This window comes from Poecilia mexicana, unplaced genomic scaffold (assembly GCF_051168715.1).
Source record: "Poecilia mexicana isolate PSO_F unplaced genomic scaffold, ASM5116871v1 scaffold_4, whole genome shotgun sequence".
NCBI lineage: Eukaryota > Metazoa > Chordata > Actinopteri > Cyprinodontiformes > Poeciliidae > Poecilia > Poecilia mexicana.
The window spans coordinates 25,264,976-25,274,704 of record NW_028263373.1 but is presented as its reverse complement, the minus strand read 5'-3'; positions in this window follow the sequence as shown (position 1 = coordinate 25,274,704).

The window sequence follows — 9,729 nt, the reverse complement described above, 5'->3', positions numbered from 1 at the left end:
CCCACCGCCACCTCCGCAGCGCGACACTAACAACTCCTGGTGCCCCAGGGCTGTCCGTGAGTTAGGGAGTGAGAAAAAGCAAGAGTGAAATGGGGGGGGGGAGAAAATCTAGTGTCAGAGAAAGAGAGACCAGGCAGTCCACCTAACCAGCTGAAGTGGAAGTTAATCCTCATGAAGTGTGTATACTTGTGACTCATGCACTGCCAGAGGTTTTCAGAGGTCTGTGAGGAGCTGTGCCAAGTTGTGTGGAAGTTTCTCTTGTTGCCAACAGGCGCAGAGCAGTCAAGGCTGCTCACACTCACTGAAACCATAGAATCTTTCTTAATGATTAATCTCTGGCTACACATAATCACTAAGTTCACTTTATCTGCAAAAAAAAAAAGAAAGAAAGAAGCAAAGCTGCACAGTACATTGAGCACACTGCAGATAATACGTGTTGCTATGAGAAGGCAGGCTGGATCTCTGCAAAGCGCTTCTTTCTGTTTTACCAACAACATACTGTATGTCAATAGGCTTTAGAAGAACTGATGCTTTTACTGACACTGTTGTTTATATGGACAGCCTCAGTAATGTTAGTCTTTTCTCAGAAAAAATGCATTGAGTCACAATCTCTTTTTATTCAATAAAAGAAATACTTCCAGTCATGTGACCAATCCGTCACATGGGTTTACAGTTGACTAGATCCACAGGGGCTTATGAGGTCAGGCTGTGGGCTTTGAGCCTAGCCTGAACATAACTGCTGATCAACACATGCTGAACTGTGGAACAACAACCTGCACTCTTCAGAAGTTTGTTGTTGTCTTACTGTTCAGAGCCTGTTCAGGATGAGCTCTTCCTGTCTGTGCACAGTGACAGTTGGAGACTGTTGTAGAAGCTCTACAGCTTCTGTTAAAGTCTGCAGTTTTTTTACTCTTTGTTGTACCTTTTTTTAAATATTTTAATATTAACAAAATCTACTAAATCTAGCTGTTACCTTTCTGCAACATCTGTCTGTCAATCTGATGTTCAGCTCATTCTGGGGAATCTGAAGTTGAGCCCAGTCCAAAATGGATATCTATTCCCTCCAGTAAGTTCTGGGTGTTCTACAGGGTTTCCTCAGATCTGTTTGACCATCAGAAGCGCACTACCCTACCTGTAAGGCTGAGTCCATACACAGGGTTTTTTTCTGCCAAAAGTCTGAAATACAACAGAACCACATCTGGCTGATATCTGACCTTGCTTAAAACTCCCACAGCGACGGCCATAAAGCACCTCATAGGACACGGGTTGTAAGCTTTGACTTGAGACAAGACAACCAAGCTTCCAAGACTTCTTCAACAAGTTTGAGATGGTGAAGATCTGGTCAGCTTATAAATCCAGTTTGAAAGCCATGTTGCTCCCCCTAAATTTGAGGCATCTACAGTCAGTCAGAGTGTTCATTCCTGCAGTCTTATGGCCTGTAGTAAGACTTTCTAGGCATGTTAAGGATTGTGATACCTTGATCCCTTGTTGGAATAACTCCCTAGTCCCCTTTGGGACAACCACCCTAATCTGCCACATTGCTGGTTTTGTCCTGAAGTGGCATATGGTGACAGCCCCACCACGTCTAGAACCTCAGACAGAATGTTATTCACCCCTGGAGTCCTTCCTGGGGCTTTAAAACAACTTTGGCCACAAGGATGGAATGCCTTCCACCAGATCTTCAGTCTCTGCCTCCTGCATGGTGGACTTGGTGAGTGGATTGAAGTGATCCTCTAAGTTCTTCCTTCCACAGCCCATACATCTTGGGATGGTCTTGTTTCCCCTGTCTGAGTCACCAAATTGTTTTCCAGAACTTCCTTGATTCCTTCCCCAAGCTGATGTCCAAAAGAGAATGCAGAACATGACATGGGAAAATATATATCTGCATTTTGTTATTACTCTATGCAGAAAGTCCACACGACAGGTTGATTAATTAGATTGTAAGCTTTTGGTACATGAGGATCTTTGAAGGATAAAAAAAGAAAGAAGGAAAAATGTTGACTTGGCATGCAAAGGCCATTAGCAACGACTGAAAGACGGACTGTACGTTATGAGTGTACCTGGAAGTAAAGCTGCATTAATAGTAAATGCAGAGTCAGACTATCAGTCAAACTGAATTTAATGCCCATTTATTGGACATCAGCTGTGCATACAAAGCATGCTGTGCATAAGCTGTGTGTATTTTATGTGAAAATTCAACATATTGCTGTCGTTTTTCAGCAACATGATGTAATTAACAGATTATATCCATGATCTTTGAAGAGTGTTTAGAACAAACTGCATCTGCATGACAGAGGTTCCAAATAGAGGCCATGAAGGTTATGCTACACATGTAGCACTTGTTCCAATAATTAAAAAGGCTTCACTCATGCACAGTAGAAAAATATTTCATTTTTTACATAAAGAAGCTTTACAAAGTTTCAATTCAGTTTCGCCAATTCAACGCGTGTCATCTCAAGGCACAGTGCAGAAAAAGACAATTCAGTCCTCCTGCTTTATGCATTCCAGTTGATTGAACAGTGCATCAAGTTCAGTTTATTATTCAAATTGATTAAAAGGTTTTATATCTAAGGAAACCTAGCAGATTGAATAATTGACTTGCAGCATTCTCTCCTCCTGGAGCAGCATGTGGCAACTCGTGTTGTTGATTTTACAGCAATCCTCCATACAGAGCATGCATACTGTGACAGTGGAGAGGGAAAAGTCCCCTTTAACAGGGGGAAGTCCCAGAATTATGAAACTTGGTGCACATGTGTGTATTGTCAGGACAATCTCTTGGGGCCATGGTCCAAACCCAACAGGAAGTCGGCCATTTTGGATCAAAGCCTCCACCTTGTCATTTTTATCAACGTATCTGAGAACGGTTTTATTTCCTTTGGTTTTGTATGAATTTCTCAAATATTCCATCAGTCAGTATGTCTTACATTAGCTTTTAAAACTCCAAGTGAAGTTTTTGTATTTTTTTGTTTGTTTTTTGAAGCCAGGCGGTGTGGCCGTCTGTTGTTTTGTTTGATTGAACATTCTGAACCTGGTAGGTTTTGGCTGCACTCTTAATTTCAGCACAAATGAACGCGGCGTGCAAGCGAACAGGAGGAAGTGTCTCTGGCAGCATGTGGCCCAGCAGCTCAAGCTGTTATCAGGCAAACAGGCGCAGCTGAGGAGCAGTCGCTCCGGGTCTCTGGGGGCTCACGCTGCAGTCTGTCTGTCCTTACCTATTTCACTTCTTCTCTGCTCTCTTTGGGGACTTCTCCTGTTAGTGTAGTGTTTGCTGTCTGCCTTTCCATCTGTGCCCACTCTCAGAGTGAGCTAAACTGCAGTCAATGTCACACAAGAAGTTGCTGAATTATTAAGAGTTCCAGATTTGCTGTGCGCTGCACATATTTGATCCATCTGTTGGAAGAGCATTCATATATGGCAAAGTGTACCTGCTGCAGTTGCTGGCAATCTGTCGTGGATCAAAATTTGATGGTTCATAAATTTGTTGTCACAGTAAAAGCAAAAAGTTTGACTCTCACGGCCTTCATCTCAGTCTGCTAGTTATGCACCTTTCACTGAAGGTGAAAAGCCTCTTTATTAATAAATTAAAATAATTAAATCTAAAGAAGAAGAGGCAACAATAGCTGGTGCAGCAGGAGATTTTAATGCAGACAGAGGTGTAAAAATAGCAGACCTAATCATCTGGCCCATTTTCTCAAGGTGAGATGGAGAACAGGTTTGTCTGTGTGTTCGTAGTGAAAGGAAGGGGAAACAATTTCCTGCCTTATCGTCTCACCTTCGTTCATGTCCTGGTTGAAACTGACAATGGAAGTCAAAATATGCCATAATACACCTGAGCACCAACATGACCTCACAGTGAGTCATAAAACTGATGGTAAACAAGGTTTTATTCATGGTGATAAAATGTTTCCCTCATAGTCTCAACAAACTGGTGCAGGAACCAAAGGAACCTTTAACCACTGTATTGTAATAACACTTAATGTGAATTTCATTTAGGTATTGTGAACAGGTAATGGTAAGTCTCTAAATGTAAGACAGTATCTGCATTTCCGTTGCAAATGGGCTGAGAACTTTGTCAATGCTCCATCAATGTCAAAAAAACATAATTTCGAAATTGCAGCATTTCTATTAAATAAGAAATGCAATTAAAGTCATACTTGAATAAGTTTGTTCATGCAATAAGTCATTAAAAAACCTTATCCTCCAACTACTTCCTGTCTTCCTTGTCTTAATCCTGTGTTTGGCCATATGACTCATGATGGGGGAAAAGTGTTTCCTTTTGCAGTTTTGCGAAATAAACCAATTTTGATACGTCAAACAAAAAACACTTCATCTGTACGCCAAAACCTTTTATAAAAAATAGTTGTTGTTTTTCTTTCAGAATGGGCATGTTTCAATTAATCAAATTTATTTTCGAAATGTGAAATTGCAATATTACATTGTCAATGGAAACACATCTAAGGCGAAAGCTGATGAGCTCCGGCAACATGTTCTAACGAATGACATATGTAATATTTTCAGATATTTATTTTTTTAAATACTTAGCACTGCACAGAAGCCTCCTCTCCCTCCTGGGAAGAGAAACTAACCAGTTCACATCTGTTTTTGTTGAAACACAAGCTAAAAGTGTTTTTCTGGGGATTTAATGTGACGCATCAACACAAAGTAGTGCATAGTAGCGAAGTGGATGGAAAACGGCAAATGATTTTTATTCAAAACCTTTAAAGAACAAAATCTGGAAAGTGTGGCATGCATTTGTCATTATCTAACTTAACTGCGTTGCTGCTCTGGGTTCATCCACTGTTATTGTTTTGAAAGGAATCCAAGGAGATTTTCTGCAGACAGCGATCGCTCCTCCAGCATTGTGTTTTTGAAATGAAATGAAATGAAATGAAATGAAATGAAATTTATTCGAACATGATACAAATATAAAAATAAAATAGTGCACAGTAACAAGAAGTGCATAAGAAAGAAGAGAAAATACAGATTTTTTTGTTTCAGTTAACATATCATGCTCAAAATGGGGTAGGAAGAAGTGAGAACTTATAAACTCCTACCCCCTAAACAGATTAAAAACTTAATCTGTGTGAGATATCACAGGCTAAACTTATGATTTATGAATGGCCAGTAGTAGTTTAGAAGCAGCTCATGTTTTTGGGTTTATGATGGATATGTTTTGTAAAAGATGCTGATACTTTGCAAAACCACATTTTGTTTCAGTTATAGCTGTAAATTCTTCAGGGTGTTCCTCTACCAGCTTTGCTCACGTTGTCTTTTCCTCTTCCTGCACAGCTCAAGCTCAGTCAGTTTGGTTTAAGAGTTTTACACAGATCTGGGCTTTGACTGAGCCTTGTTGACAAATGACCTTCATGTGACTTTCATGTTTTTTGTCGACTGCAGCAAGTTTTCTTCCAGCATTGCTCTGCATTTAGTGCTGTACTTATTTAAATAGACTGACCAGCTTTCTTGTCCCAGCTGAAGAAACTAATTCCCACAGCATGATGCTGCCCCCACCATGTTGTCAGAACAGCATCTTGGTTGCTGATCTATAGATGCTCTCCTTACCCAGCCCATCAGTTTAGGTTCACAACCGTCATGGTAGGTTTGCAGTTGTGCTCTCCATAATGTTCTGTTAACACACACAAAAATAAAATCTCTTTAAGAGTCATGGTGGTTTGTAGTTGTAAAGTGTCAAAAAGCCTTAAATAAAACTAGAAGCAGAACTCCGTCTGTGATGCATGTGGTGTTCCTGGACTCGGCCGGGCTGTGTTGTGCTTGGTGCCTCTTGGTGCAGAAACTCTTCGTTGTGTTCTGCGCTAGACTTTGTACTTGACATTTCCGTGATTCATGCACGGTGTGATGGTTAGCCCGGAGCGTTGCAGAACCTTTACTGAGACAGAACCAGGCTGCACTGGGCTACATGGTCAACAAACACAATCACACACGGAGCGGCACGGCAAACACAGCTCTGATGAAAAGCTGGATTTCGGCGCCTCTCTTGCATTTTGCGGGATTTGTTTTAATCTCGGCGACGTCTGATATCATTTAGTCCAATTCACAGCTTCACTCTGGCATGAGTTGACTCTAGGAGCTCAGCACACATACTTCATAGTGAACTTTTTCTTTACAGAACTTCTTTTCAGAGAGGTACTTACTACTTTGAGAAAACCCACACAGTGTACGCTCCCTTTTTTCATATGTTTCAGTGCTTTGGGGAAATGATAGTGGCTATGAATAACAAATAGATGTGAGTCAGTGCTGCTAAAAAGCCTTGGCTTTGTTGCCATTATTAAAGCCGTGGTAGCTGGAGAAATGGATCCAAAATATGCCGTTGATCTCCCCGCGAACAGATATCAAAGCCTGGACAGCGAGCGAGTGGTAAGTACTGGGGGACACGGGGATCCCTGGAGCTAACCAAGGGTAAAGATAAAGGGATGTGAAAGAGATGAAAGAGGAAGAAGACAGAGAGAGAGGCAGAGAGAAAACAGAGGAAGAGAGAGACAGCCTGTGTGCCTTTGTGTATGAGTATACCAATGTCTGCTGGAGGAAGGACTTCAAAGACCCACAAGAGCAAAGGCTGCCTTGCTTTTTTTTCCCCCTCTTTTTTTTTTTTTTTTTTTACCGAAGCTCCTCTTCCATTGGATCCCCCAACCCCCTTTCGGATTATTCATCTGTCTCTTGTCAAAGGCAGGCGGATCTGCTGGATTCTGTAGGGCACCGCTGACATGAATATTTCTGCTGCATCAGAGACGTTTGCTGTCACTGCCTCACTGTGCCTTGGCTGTAATTGAGCGCATCATCCTGGAAGCTTGGCGCTAAGTTCGTTGAGGGCCACGATGTAAAACGATGCGTCATCCGCAAAAGGTACAATCCTGTACTGATCAGCCTTTCATCCGCTTCTCACAAAACTTTAGGCAGCTGTGTCATAATAAAGTTTTCACTTTGATTGTACTTTTTTTTTTTTTTTTTTGGTCTAGTTTTGGTCCAAAACCAAAAAATGGCAACATAAACCCCCAAATGAAGACCCTGTTAAACAGGATTCAGATTGAGCAGTGTAGGCTGCACTGCTCTGGATATTTTGTTTGTTATGTTGAATCTAAACTAAACATGTTTTTTTGTTTGTTTGGTTTTTTTACAGTGATGTGTCGGAACAGGCAAACAAGAATCGTCTGAATAGGTGACAGTAACAGGACTGAGTGCCTTGAAATTTCTTCTGGGCCTCCAGCCTTGCTGTGGGTGTCGGCATGCCTTTTTTTTCTGACTGCATGAGTCTTACACTGTGTGACTGATTTACTCTCTCCAGTCATGGAGGGAGTCTTTCAGATGCCATAATGCTGATCATGTTGCTCTTTGAAGAAGAAGCAGCTTCCCTGGAGGTACAGATGGCTATGTGCCTTCTCAGATTGTGTTAAGGGAGATGAGGGGCGGCAGGGAAGAGTGTGTTGTCATTGTCATCTTTCTACACATGGTAGTGATGCCGGGGAGGTTAGTTTTTGGGGAATTTTTTTATTTTTTATTTTTTTTTGGGAATCAAAGCCTTTGTTTGTGCTTAGAGGCATAGGTGAGTGGGTAAAAGTGACGGCTGCTGTCACACACAGATAGGCTGTCAGGATTCTGATGGAGCTCCTGGTTGTCTAATTTCAATGTCTCTCTTTTGCGACACACCCAAGAACTATTTGTTTCTTCTTGCCTCAAAGCGTGGGGTGTCTTTTATTTATATACTTTTTTTATATCTTGTTCCTTAAGAGAAAAAAATCAAAATGTTAGTGGCTATACCATGACAAACAGTGGCTTCACGTGGAAATAAACCTTGTACAGAGGGTAACATTTGGCAACTTGGTATTCAGAGGGTTCTTACATTGAAATAACTGGCTAGATGGAATTCTTAGTCAAGCTACTTATTTTATTACCTAAGCATTTTATTGCAATGTTTCTGCAAATTGACTATAAATTGAAAATAAAACTTGAAAATAAAATTGTCTAAAAGTGACAGTATACTCTCAAAACTCTAAGGTTTTGAGAGTCCCCCAAACCTCTAAGCCCCCAAAACGTTAGAGTCAGTTTTCTACATGTTGGTAAGTGTAATGCAGGGATAGGCCAGTTGAAGATGCCCAAGGTCCAACCGGGACAAAAAATATCAGTTTCTCAGTTACAGTATTTGCAAATAAGCGCTGAAATCACAACTGGTGAGGTGTTTGTGTGGTGGTGTTGGTGCTGGTGCAGCATGGTGGGCTCCTGGCTGGTGAAGGACAGTGGAGCAGACTGGGTTCAGTTGGAGAAACCTTCCTCTTGGCCTCCCTCATAAAGCAGGGCTTGACTGTCAACTTCCCTCTCTCAGTTCATCTTTCTGGTTGCTATGGTGAGCTCATGTCTGCCCAGTGGATTGGAGGGCCTGCAGAGGCCATGTCCTCTTTATTGGGTGGTTTTACACTTTGTTGCAAAATTCCTACCCTTTTAACAACTTTGGACCTGCAGGTGACAAATTTGCACACATGCACTTATTGCACTCAGACTGTGAAGTTTGGTCAACATTACTTTGAAGGAATTTTGAAGAGAAGAGTTGGCTAAAATTTCTCCACACTGACATAAAACAATAATCACCAGTCATTGCAAACACCTGACGGCAGTTATTAGTTACTAGATTTGCTTTTTGAAGTACTTATTTGAAAACTGCATTTTGTATTTACTGTATAAAGGTTACCTTTGTCTGATAAAAGATGTCCTCTGTCGATTGGCATAGAGGATGCGCAGGGAGGGGCGGGGCCAATGGGGTGGGACTTGAATGGTTGAACAAGGAACCCGTTAATAACTGCTTGCTATTCTAGTTTGTTTTGTGAATTTTGGTGGGACAAAAAAAGCAACAAGAGATGAAATCTTTAAGGAAATATAGCAGTGTGTATAAGAGATCCAAACTTGTTTTATTTTCTGATATCACAATGAAACGCCAGTGGGGAGACATTTTCTACTTGTGTCAGATTCTGCAGCAAAGAGCTAATGTTAGCTTTGTCAGGATTTTCTTCAAGAAAAATTAAGGAATCTTGAAAAAAACAGCAGCATCCAACACTTATAAACAACAAAACTCCTACTTCTTTGTGTTCCTTTCCAGAATGCAGTTACAATAGCAGAAGGTACATCCGAGGCCTCTGGCTGTCTCACTTGTGAAACTGCTTGGTTTCAAGGTTTGATTTTCTCCCATGTGTTTTTAGAGCACCCAAAGGAGCAGATTGACTTGTGATACCAATTTGTTGGCCCACATGAATTTACTCGAAGACACTGCTTGTCAGGGTGAAACAAACCCAACACAATGCGCCATACCCATCCTGATTTTAATTATGCCGCAAATCCATGGATGAGGGGCTCATCACTGCAGTGGATCAACAAAGGCGACAGGCAATATAGTTGGAGTGCAAGGTTGTTAACATTTAGAGAGGGTTGAAACTGTTACGAGCATATAAAATTTAATTGCTCCCTTTAGTGAAGTTAGCAGCAAGAGCAAAGTTTGCACTCTGCTGGATCAATGGCTCCCTTTTTCTATTGTGCACTATATCTCAATATCCGTCTGTTAGCCCTCTCTGGTGGCTTGTAGATCAGAGGTCATGTTGGAGTAATAGCTTATGTCTCAGAAATATTGTCTTTTGATGCTGGATGTTCTACGTCTGCTGTGGATTTATTGTGGAGACAATGCTTTAAAACCTACATTTTGAGAGTATCTAAACCGTGTGAGCACTGTGT